Here is a 12,174-nt window from a genome sequence, read left to right on the forward strand (position 1 = left end):
TGGACAGGGTAAGTTGAGCTGCCTTGGGGTAAGATGTTCCACATCTACACATTTATGAACCGAATAAAATATTATCACCACTGCCTTCTGAAAAAAAAAGATTGAGTTTATATGGATGACAAATTGGCAAAATACTATGCATATTACTGACAAAATGTAATCATCATTTATATAGTGTATGTTGAGCCCCAAAGCAATCATTTTGATAATATTATCCCACATCTACAGGGATGCCATTTCATGCTGGGTTTAGGACCTCATGTTGTAGCTTAAAGAGACACACACGGATGTATAAAACAGTATTAAAATGATCTACTTTGGTTTAGCTACAAGCATCACGAAACCTAAAAAGCAAGAAAATTAATTTGACTCTGTGAAAATCCGTTTTTTTTTTTACCTAACTTGCTTACCACTTTTTCCATGTGGTTTCTTCCTTCACAAACTCCATGAAAGAATGACCTTTTCCGAAATATTTGGTCACATGATTCAGTTAGTTTCTGGTTTTCTAGAAACAAGGGGTGGCTCAACCAACCCTTTGGCACAACTTAACTCCCTCTCCCCTATGTGAGCTGTCTCTGACTGGCTCTCAGAAAGACTATGGATGGTTATTGACTATATGGACATGAGCATGTATTGTGAGTGAGCCTTAACTCATAGCACCGAGACCGTAACTAAAATGGTCTTTCATTTTAAGCGGGCATCGGGACCCTGAAATTGCTATTGAGCTAATATTTTCTGTGTCTATTACTGTCAAATTTGCAGAATAATAAGACATGCCGCTAAATTCAATTGTCAATGACCTAGGCGCATAAGTGTATAAGAGAGGGAAATCTGGTTAACGTTAAGCGCATCAAAAACAATAACAAATTGACTCTGTTGGATCTCGACCTTCAACAAGATCACCCAGCTCCTTCCTTTCCTCCACTGTCAATATCTAGGTATCAGGAGCACAGTCAATTCTCAATCTAATATGCCCATATCCCTTCACTACACTAACGGAATCCCACTTGTCAAAGCACTTTACAAGCCAATGTTATCTGGTGATTGTGGGTAACCCCATTGATTTTGCTACATTCAATTACTCCTCCCGAGGTGAAAGATAACTCAGTTAAGGGACTATGGCATTTTAAGAGGTCACTTTGAATTAGAACCTTGTGCTTCCTTTGCCAAAACACTATCAGGCTGATTAGACCAAAAGTGTTTCCCTTTTGCATTCGATTAATTTGTCTACCTCTTTGATGCTTGTAGGCACTGGGTTGGCCAGAGGTGAAGCAAATTGGTGTTCCTAATATGGACTCTGTTCTGTTGGCAGCAGTAGTCCATCTACAACCACATCAAGGTGTGTGAGCCAGAGATACGATTGAGACAATATGCTCCTCTCTTGTCTGATTTGAAGTCGCTTCTCCAATTTCTGGTGGAATTGAGAGGAAATGTGGAAACAATAGTGTAATCAGGTTGGACATTTGAATCAGCTCACTAAATCCTTGTATTTGTTATAGTGCCACATGTTTTTTTCAGGAAATGATTGATGCTGATGTTAGGCAACCCTGACCAGACTTGGGTCAAATACATACACTACCATTCAAAAGTTTGGGGTCACATAGAAATGTCCTTGTTTTTGAAAGAAAAGCAAAATTTTTTGTCCATTAAAATAACATAAAATTGATCAGAAATACAGTGTAGACATGTAATGTTAATGTAGGAAATTATTATTGCAGCTGTAAATGGCGGATTTTGAATGGAATATCTACATAGGCGTACAAAGGCCCATTATCAGCAACCATCACTCCTGTGTTCCAATGGCACATTGTGTTAGCTAGTCCAAGTTTATAATTTTAAAAGGCTAATTGATCATTAAAAACCCTTTTGCAATTATGTTAGCACAGCTAAAAACTTTGTACTGATTAAAGAAGCAATTAAACTGGCCTTCTTTAGACTAGTTGAGTATCTGGAGCATCAGCATTTGAGGGTTTGATTACAGGCTCAAAATTGCCAGAAACAAATAACTTTCTTCTGAAACTCGTCAGTCTATTCTTGTTCTGAGAAATTAAGGCTATTCCATGCGAGAAATTGCTAAGTAACTGAAGATCTCGTACAATGCTGTGTACTACTCCCTTTACAGAACAGCTCAAACTATCTCTAACCAGAATAGAAAAAGGAGTGGGAGATTCCGGTGCACAACTGAGCAAGAGGACAAGTACATTAGAGTGTCTGGTCTGAGAAACAGACGCCTCTAAAGTCCTCAACAGAAAAAGCCACATCTCAGACTGGCCAATACAAAGAAAAGATTAAGATGGACAAAAGAACACAGACACTGGACAGAGGAACTCTGCCTAGAAGGCCAGCATCCCGGAGTTGCCTCTTCGCTGTTGACGTTGCGACTGGTGTTTTGCGGGTACTATTTAATGAAGCTGGCAGTTGGGGACTTGTGAGGAGTCAAACTCGATACTTTAATTTACTTGTCCTCTTGTATTTTACAAATGTATTGAACTATGAGTATGGCCAGGTGAACTTTGTTTTTAAGAGATTACAATGTTACAACTGAAACCATCATTTTTTTTTAAATCTAGCGTCTTAATGTCTGTTCCTGAAGCTTTGTGTTTTATTTACATGTATAATTTATCAGGGGAACCATTGAGAGTAGAATTCTCGATTTTACAGACAGACCTGTCCACGCTCAATTGGGTGTTGCGTTGATTGGTTGGATCAATAAACCCTGGTCTGGAAATGCCACAGGCGTGTATAGCCTAATGCACAGTTTTGTTCCAACCAAGCACCACACCTGATTCTGGCTTAGTTAAGTATGGTAGGAAATAATAAGAATTTAGGTAGATCCAAGTCAGAAACTTTTTTGAAGCTAGTCACAATAAGCACAGCACGGGCATCATGCAGAGATGTTGGGTTTTGCCACACCCTGCCCTCTTCCTCCTCCCCTCTCCCTCTCTTTTACAATAACACGCATTGATGTAAAATTACTGTAAACTAGTCAAGCCATGGTCTAGCCAACCTTAATCTTTGTTCTGGTATATTTAAAATAATATATATATATATATTATTTCACCTTTATTTAACCAGGTAGGCAAGTTGAGAACAAGTTCTCATTTACAATTGCGACCTGGCCAAGATAAAGCAAAGCAGTTCGACACATACAACACAGAGTTACACATGGAGTAAAACAAACATACAGTCAGTAATACAGTAGAAAAATAAGTCTATATACAATGTGAGCAAATGAGGTGAGATAAGGGAGGTAAAGGCAAAGAAAAGTCCATGGTGGCGAAGTAAATATAATATAGCAAGTACAACACTGGAATGGTAGATTTGCAGTGGAAGAATGTGCAAAGTAGAGATAGAAATAATGGGGTGCAAAGGAGCTAAATAAATAAATACAGTAGGGGGAGAGATAGTTGCTTGGGCTGGTATATGAAGACACAAGAAAAAAATGTCTCTTCAGAGTCAGAGGTAAGACATTTGCTTTCACAAATAACTTAAGTTTGGCACCATACAAGTGCAAGACAAGGGCTATATTTAAGTATATAAATAAATATATTTTTTAATAAACCATTTGTAAATTAAATGTAAAATGGACATACTATAGCCTACTCAACTCGAATCTTTCACAAGACTATGTACTCTGACTACTGTAGCCTACACGAAGTGAGATTTTAGGCTAGTACTATTAGCTGCTCGGATAGAGTAGTCGTAGACTGGGCCAGTGAGTGCAGTACAATGTGAATAGGTAAAGTTGGTGAGGGGTTTCTGCAACTGAAGTGCTGGCCGCACTGCTCCGCTTTTCAGTTCATTCGTCTCTGGTGCTCTCGGAGGCATTGGTCACGATTGCTCCTTTTGAAAACGTCAACAATTTGTTATTGAAATATAAACTTTGTGAAATAAAAACGGTGTGACTACATGTCACTTGCTTGTTATACGTTGACGGCACAAATCTTGATTTGTTTGAAGAGAAACACTTAAGCCGTTCGAAGACGCACGGACAGTCGTGGGGAATCAGAATGTAGCCAGCTGTTTAGCCAGTAGCATGCTTTCCCAACGTGAGCCAGATGTGGAGCAAGGCTTTGAAGCTGGAAAAGAAAAATAACCAACGTGCGAGTATTTTGGGACAGAGTTTTTATCCACCCAGCAGGCAATCCCGCGTTTTTTTAAAACATTTAAATAGCTAGTTGTTCTAATATAGCAATTGATTGAATCAACTTGATGGTAAGAAGACATTTGGTTGTAAGTGGGACTTTGTTAAAAACCAAAATATGACAGTAAATCGGAGTTCCTCAATCATATTTGTTAAAGCCAAGCTGACTTTTGGACAAGGTAAGACTTTTTAAGACGGCTTTCAACCCAGTTAGCTAACTAACGTTACTTTGACAACATTTTAAATGTTTGCTTGCTTGCTAGCTAGCTAGCTTTCTGATATTGTTTGGTGACATTTTGTGCAGCTCGGAATTAATGATGTTAGCTTGCGCTAGATCTGTCACAGTCTCGCCCTGACCCGGGTCTGATTCCCGCATAATTTTTGATTTATAACTTTTTTGCTTAACATCAAGCTACAGTAGCTAGCTAGTTGGCGTGCTGTAGCTCTCTGACTTCTGTAGCATATATTTCATTTTATCAAGACTGACTTGTATCTGTTTAGCTAGCCTATACATACCTAACATTACCAGTGATGAATATGACTAACGTTAGCTAACAACTCATAGCTAGCTAAAACACAATGGTAAAGCATTTCAGACCCTACTAGGTCTTGGAACAAAACTTTAAAATTGATTAGACAATAAGTCACTTTCCCAAAGGAAATGTCATTGTTGAAAGCAGTTTGTAACACACACACACACACACACACACACACACACACACACACACACACACACACACACACACACACACACACACACACACACACACACACACACACACACACACAGTCAGCAGATATGTATTCATTCACAACACCTCCAGTTAAATTAACTTGTGTGGATATGCTGTCAACGAGAGATGATACAGTGAGAAATAGTAGAATGGCAGCAATAGACTCTCAACAGGAAAAGTTCTCAAATGTGGCTGTCGCAAGACTCTGTCTTCTCTTTTTTTCCCTTTTCTATTCTTTCTCCTCCTCACACTTTATTTCCACTTTCCAAAGCTGTAGGCCTGTGCATTTAAACAAGAGAGTGGGAACGCGAGAGAGTAGCTGCAAGAAAGTGATATATTTGGGAGAATGGGAGAGAATTGGATCCTCGAGCATTCTACTAATGAAGCTTTACATGTAACCAAAAATATCACTATGGCTTAGAAAATCCACACTGTATCATCTAGGGCTACATTTGCAGTGCAGTAACACACCTGTTCAGTTATAAGCCTACCTTCTATCAGGACTATTGTGATTCCTGTTTGTTCTCTGTTTCCAGGTATCTGGGCTTTGAAGTTCCCCAATTGACCGACATCCAGAACTGAAATAGACAGGTAATAATGCCCTCACAATGTTGATATTTTTCTCCACTTTTAGTTTTAGAATTATTTTAGACCAATATTCAATCGATTGCAGTAAGTACCTTTCCAAGTAGTGCTTCCAGAAGTGCGTTTGTTTTACACTGCAGTGGGATCCAGGATGAAGGGACTTGACACTTGATTAGAATAAGTAAATCTGGTTGCAGTGAATACATGTCTTCTCAGTCAGGTTTGCCTTCAGATCTAAACAGAGTAATGCCACGGGACACTTCTCAAGGCACTATCCTGATCTCCCATTGATTTAAATACCAGCCTTATTTTATTCTATCTATTCTCAGGGAGCTCTTAAAAAGTCTTAACAGGTCTTAAAGGGATGATTAAGGACACCAGACTCAGGTGAACTAGTGGGTACCATTTTATGTCTCTTTGTCCAGTATGAAGGAAGTTAGAGTTAGTTTCGTGAGCCAATGCTAACTAGCGTTAGCACAATGACTGGAAGTCTAAGGGGACCTACTAGCTAACACTAGTTGGCATTGGCTGGAGAAACGACCTCTTATCTTCCATATTCTAGGGAAGTAGAATTAGCAAAATCCCAAAGTATCCCTTTAAATTCAGTTTTTCGAAGGTCTTAAAAAATGTGACGGAGATGACTACAGTGTTTCCATTATATTATGCTGCTACTAAGAGAGACATTACAGGTGCATCAAAGCTGGGACGAGAGACTGAAAAAAAGATTCCATCTCCAGGCTTTCCGACTGTTAAATAGTCACCAGTAGCCTGCCTCCGCCCAGTACCTTGCCCTGAACCTTAGTTACTGTAACTAGCCGGCTACCACCCGGTTCTCTGCCCTGCATCTTAGAGACTGCTACCCTATGTACATAGTCATTGAACACTGGTCACTTTAATAATGTTTCTATACTGTTTTACCCACTTCACATGTACAGTTGAATTTGGAAGTTTACATACACCTTAGCCATTTGCATTTAAACTTAGTTTTTCCACAATTCCTAACCTTTAATCCTAGTAAAAATTCCCTGTCTTAGGTCAGTTAGGAGCACCACTTTATTTTAAGAATGTGAAATGTCAGAATAATAGTGGAGAGAATTATTTATTTCAGCTTTTATTTCTTTCACCACATTCCCAGTGGGTCAGAAGTTTACATAGACTCAATTAGTATTTGGTAGCATTGCCTTTAAATTGTTTAACTTGGGTCAAACATTTTGGATAACTTTCCAAAAGATTCCCACAGTAAGTTTGGGCTATTTTGGCCCATTCCTCCTGACAGAGCTGGTGTATTTATAGTCCTTGCTCTCACACGCTTTTTCAGTTCTGCCCACAAATGTTCTATAGGATTAAGGTCAGGACTTTGTGATGGCCACTCCAATACCTTGACTTTGTTGTCCTTAAGCCATTTTGCCACAACTTTGGAAGTATGCTTGGGGTCATTGTCCATTTGGAAGACCCATTTGCGACCAAGCTTTAACTTCCTGACTGATGTCTTGAGATGTTGCTTCAATATATCCAAATAATTTTCCTGCCTCATGATGCCATCTATTTTGTGAAGTGCACCAGTCCCTCCTACAGCAAAGCACCCCCACAACATGATGCTGCCACCCCCGTGCTTCATGGTTGGGATGGTGTTCTTCCCCCTTTTTCCTCCCAAAATAACGATGGTCATTATGGCCAAACAGTTCTACTTTTGTTTCATCAGACCAGAGGACATTTCTCCAAAAAGTACGATCTTTGACCCCATGTACAATTGCAATTCGTAGTCGCTTTTTTATGGCGGTTTTGGAGCAGTGGCTTCTTCCTTGCTGAGCGGCCTTTTAGGTTATGTCGATAAAGGACTCGTTTTTACTGTGGATATAGATACTTTTGTACCTGTTTCCTCCAGCATCTTCTCAGGGTCCTTTGCTGTTGTTCTGGGATTGATTTTCACTTTTCACACCAAAGTACGTTCATCTCTAAGAGACAGAACGCGTCTCCTTCCTCAGCGGTATGACGGATGCGTGGTCCCATGGGGTTTATACTTGTGTACTATTGTCTGTTCAGATGAACGTGGTACCTTCAGGCATTTGAAAATTTCTCCCAAGGATAAACCAGACTTGTGGAGGTCTACAATTTTTTTCTGAGGTCTTGGCTGATTTCTTTTGATTTTCCCATGATGTCAAGCAAAGAGGCACTGAGTTTGAAGGTAGGCCTTGAAATACATCCACAGGTACACCTCCAATTGACTCAAATTATGCTAATTAGCCTATCAGAAGCTTCTAAAGCCATGATATAATTTTCTGGAATTTTCCAAGCTGTTTAAAGGCACAGTCAACATAGTGTATGTAATCTTCTGACCCACTGTAATTGTGATACATTGAATTATAAGTGAAATAATCTGTCTGTAAACAATTGTTGGAAAATGACTTGTGTCATGCACAAAGTAGATGTCCTAATTGACCATTTCACACCATTATATACATTCAGTGAATTCGGAAAGTATTCAGAACCCTTGAATTTTTCCACATTTGGTGACGTTACAGCCTTATTCTAAATTGGATAAAAATAGTTTCCCCCCCTCATCAATCTGTTCACAATACCCCATAATGACAAAGCAATATGTTTTTTGAAGTTTTTGCTAATTTATAATAATAACAAAATGTAATATTACATTTATATACAGTACTATTCAAAAGTTTGGACGCACCTACTCATTCCAGGTTTTTCTTTATTTTTTACTATTTTCTGCATTGTAGAATAGTAGTGAAGACGTAGAATAGTAGTGAAGACATCAAAGCTATGAAATAACATATATGGAATCATTTAGTAACCAAAAAAGTGTTAAACAAATCAAAATATATTTTATACTTGAGATTCTTCAAAGTAGCCACCCTTTGCCTTGATGACAGCTTTGCACACTCTTGGCATTCTCTCAACCAGCTTCAACTGGAATGGTTTTCCAACAGTCTTGAAGGAGGTCCCACATATAGTGAGCACTTGTTGGCTGCTTTTCCTTCACTCTGCCGTCTAACTCATCCCAAACCATCTCAATTGGGTTAAGGTCGGGGGATTCTGGAGGCCAGGACATCTGATGCAGCACTCCATCACTCTCCTTGGTCATATAGCCCTTACACAGCCTGGAGGTGTGTTGGGTCACTGTCCTGTTTAAAAACAAATTATTGTCCCACTAAGCACAAACCAGATGGGATGGCGTATTGCTGCAGAATTCTGTGGTAGCCATGCTGGTTAAGTGTGCCTTGAGTTGTAAATAAATCACAGTGTCACCAGCAAAGCACCATCACACCTCCTCCTCCTCCATGCTTCATGCTGGGAACCACGCGTGCGGAGATCATCCGTTCACTACTCTGCGTCTCACAAAGACACGGCGGTTGGAACTACAAAGGGGTAAAGTACCAAAAATAGAAAAAATATATAGAAACAAACACGTTTGTACGTTGTGCTGGTGACATTAAAATACCACTCTAAAATGTGCAGTTCTGTCACACAATGCAATGCCACAGATTCCTCAAGTTTTGAGGGAGTGTGCAATTGGCATGCTGACTGCAGGAATGCCCACTGAGAATTTAATGTACATTTTTCTACCATAAGCCTCCTGCAATGTCATTTTAGAGAATTTGGCAGTAAGTCCAACCAACCTCACAACTGCAGACCACGTGTAACCACGCCAGCCCAGGACCTCCACATCCGTTTTTTTCACCTGCGGGATAATCTGATTCCAGCCACCCGGACAGCTAATGAAACTGAGGACTATTTCTGTAAAGCCCTTTTGTGAGAAAAAACTCATTCTGATTAGCTAAACCTGGCTCCCCAGTGGGTGGGCCTATGCCCTCCCAGGCCAACCCTTGGCTGTGCCCCTGCCCATCATGTGAAGTCCATAGATTAGGGCCTAATTAATTCATTTCAATTGACTGATTTCCTTTATATGAACGGTAACTCGTTGAAATTGTTGCGTTTTGCTTTTTACATTTTTGTTCAGTATAGTATTGGTATTGAAGCCAAAATTTGGAACACTTCGCGTTTGTGATCTAGCTAATGATTAACCCCATGCTTCAGCCATCTATAGTTTAGCCACTATGCTACTACATCGGTTAGGCTACAGGAGAATGCTCATTGCTAAAAAGCACACCTGCCTGACAATATGAACCATGTAGGCTATAGCTCTTGGTGAAAGAGCCAGCCCTAAAAAATACAACTTTTTGCCAACATGGGCTCATTTCTGGAGGGGAAAATTAGCAGTTGTGTGGCACACTATTGTGGAAATTCTGCCACCACAACACGCAGCCCTCAAAATTAGTATTAAATTACATTTCAAGTGGCATAAAAAGGTCTTAAATCCAACTTCATGGAACCTGCACATACCCTGATACCCTATTATTATCTAGCTAGCATCTCCTCTTAGATATGTTATGCGGTATACAAAGACAAAACAATAACCAGGGCTGGAAACACTTTACAATAAAAATACTTCAGTTAAGCAGGTCTCTGGCCACAGTTAGTAACTCATTTTGGCATGGATGGAATCTGTCCTGCTTGAATATTGGCAGAGGGACATCGCTTCAATTCATGCTCTCTTCTTTGGTCTATAGACAAAGAAAAGCCTTACGTTTAAATTTGCCTCTGTGTTTTGTTCCCGTTTTGTCTCATTGGCCTTAGTGAATCCCAATGACATGTAAGGTTAAAAATCCTGTCGTTCGCTATGTAAACAGTGGCGGTTCGCCACAGCCATTCGAGCTCCTCAGAACGGCCCACCGCATCATCTAGCTCCCAACGGCCCCCTCGAAATAGAGTGACTGACTCCTTTTTCTTCAGAGACATATTTAGATTAAGTCACATTTATGGTCTGCACCATAATACATGGTTAGGCTGTTTTGATCACAAGACAACAACAAAACATCACCATATGTACTGTGGCCTCCATGACATGGTGGAAGGGAAACACTTACCCTAAACTTTCGGCCCTAGTTTATATTTCCTTTCTTTTTTAGCTACTGTTTTCAACCATTTATTTTGGGTGGATGGTTTAAATCGGTTGGGAAATCTTAACCTCGTACCCTGTGTGGTGGATGCAGGCTTTTGTTCCAGCCAAGCAGTGATTCTGCTTATCAACTAAACACTGTCTTCCATCTTGGTAAGATTGCCCCAAACCTGGTTAAAATGAAGCAAGCCCAATCTTTAATTGAGGGAAAATGTAATGTATACCAAATCAAATCAAATCAAATTTTATTTGTCACATACACATGGTTAGCAGATGTTAATGCGAGTGTAGCGAAATGCTTGTGCTTCTAGTTCCGACAATGCAGTAATAACCAACAAGTAATCTAACTAACAATTCCTAAACTACTGTCTTATACACAGTGTAAGGGGATAAAGAATATGTACATAAGGATATATGAATGAGTGATGGTATAGAGCAGCATAGGCAAGATACAGTAGATGGTATCGAGTACAGTATATACATATGAGATGAGTATGTAAACAAAGTGGCATAGTTAAAGTGTGATACACTTGTATTACACAAGGATGCAGTCTAGAGTACAGTATATACGTATGCATATGAGATGAATAATGTAGGGTAAGTAACATTATATAAGGTAGCATTGTTTAAAGTGGCTAGTGATATATTTACATCATTTCCCATCAATTCCCATTATTAAAGTGGCTAGAGTTGAGTCAGTGTCAGTGTGTTGGCAGCAGCCACTCAATGTTAGTGGTGGCTGTTTAACAGTCTGATGGCCTTGAGATAGAAGCTGTTTTTCAGTCTCTCAGTCCCAGCTTTGATGCACCTGTACTGACCTCGCCTTCTGGATGATAGCGGGGTGAACAGGCAGTGGCTCGGGTGGTTGATGTCCTTGATGATCTTTATGGCCTTCCTGTAACATCGGGTGGTGTAGGTGTCCTGGAGGGCAGGTAGTTTGCCCCCGGTGATGCGTTGTGCAGACCTCACTACCCTCTGGAGAGCCTTACGGTTGAGGGCGGAGCAGTTGCCGTACCAGGCGGTGATACAGCCCGCCAGGATGCTCTCGATTGTGCATCTGTAGAAGTTTGTGAGTGCTTTTGGTGACAAGAATTTCTTCAGCCTCCTGTGGTTGAAGAGGCGCTGCTGCGCCTTCTTCACGATGCTGTCTGTGTGAGTGGACCAATTCAGTTTGTCTGTGATGTGTATGCCGAGGAACTTAAAACTTGCTACTCTCTCCACTACTGTTCCATCGATGTGGATAGGGGGGTGTTCCCTCTGCTGTTTCCTGAAGTCCACAATCATCTCCTTAGTTTTGTTGACGTTGAGTGTGAGGTTATTTTCCTGACACCATACTCCGAGGGCCCTCACCTCCTCCCTGTAGGTCGTCTCGTCGTTGTTGGTAATCAAGCCTACCACTGTTATGTCGTCCGCAAACTTGATGATTGAGTTGGAGGCGTGCGTGGCCACGCAGTCGTGGGTGAACAGGGAGTACAGGAGAGGGCTCAGAACGCACCCTTGTGGGGCCCCAGTGTTGAGGATCAGCGGGGAGGAGATGTTGTTACCTACCCTCACCACCTGGGGGCGGCCCATCAGGAAGTCCAGTACCCAGTTGCACAGGGCGGGGTCGAGACCCAGGGTCTCGAGCTTGATGACGAGCTTGGAGGGTACTATGGTGTTGAATGCCGAGCTTTAGTCGATGAACAGCATTCTCACATAGGTATTCCTCTTGTCCAGATGGGTTAGGGCAGTGTGCA

At 40.8% G+C, this 12,174-nt stretch overlaps 1 protein-coding gene across 1 annotated transcript in view; it reads left to right on the forward strand.

Annotated features, from left to right (window-relative positions):
• The first annotated feature begins 3,405 nt into the window (after positions 1-3,405).
• LOC135504850 (gap junction gamma-1 protein-like) overlaps positions 3,406-12,174 on the forward strand; it is a 49,944-nt gene continuing 41,175 nt past the window's right edge. Inside the window, 2 exon segments of the mRNA XM_064923747.1 lie at positions 3,406-3,462; positions 5,415-5,469. The gene's annotated coding sequence lies outside the window, so the exon portion shown is untranslated.

This window comes from Oncorhynchus masou, chromosome 18 (assembly GCF_036934945.1).
Source record: "Oncorhynchus masou masou isolate Uvic2021 chromosome 18, UVic_Omas_1.1, whole genome shotgun sequence".
Lineage (NCBI taxonomy): Eukaryota > Metazoa > Chordata > Actinopteri > Salmoniformes > Salmonidae > Oncorhynchus > Oncorhynchus masou.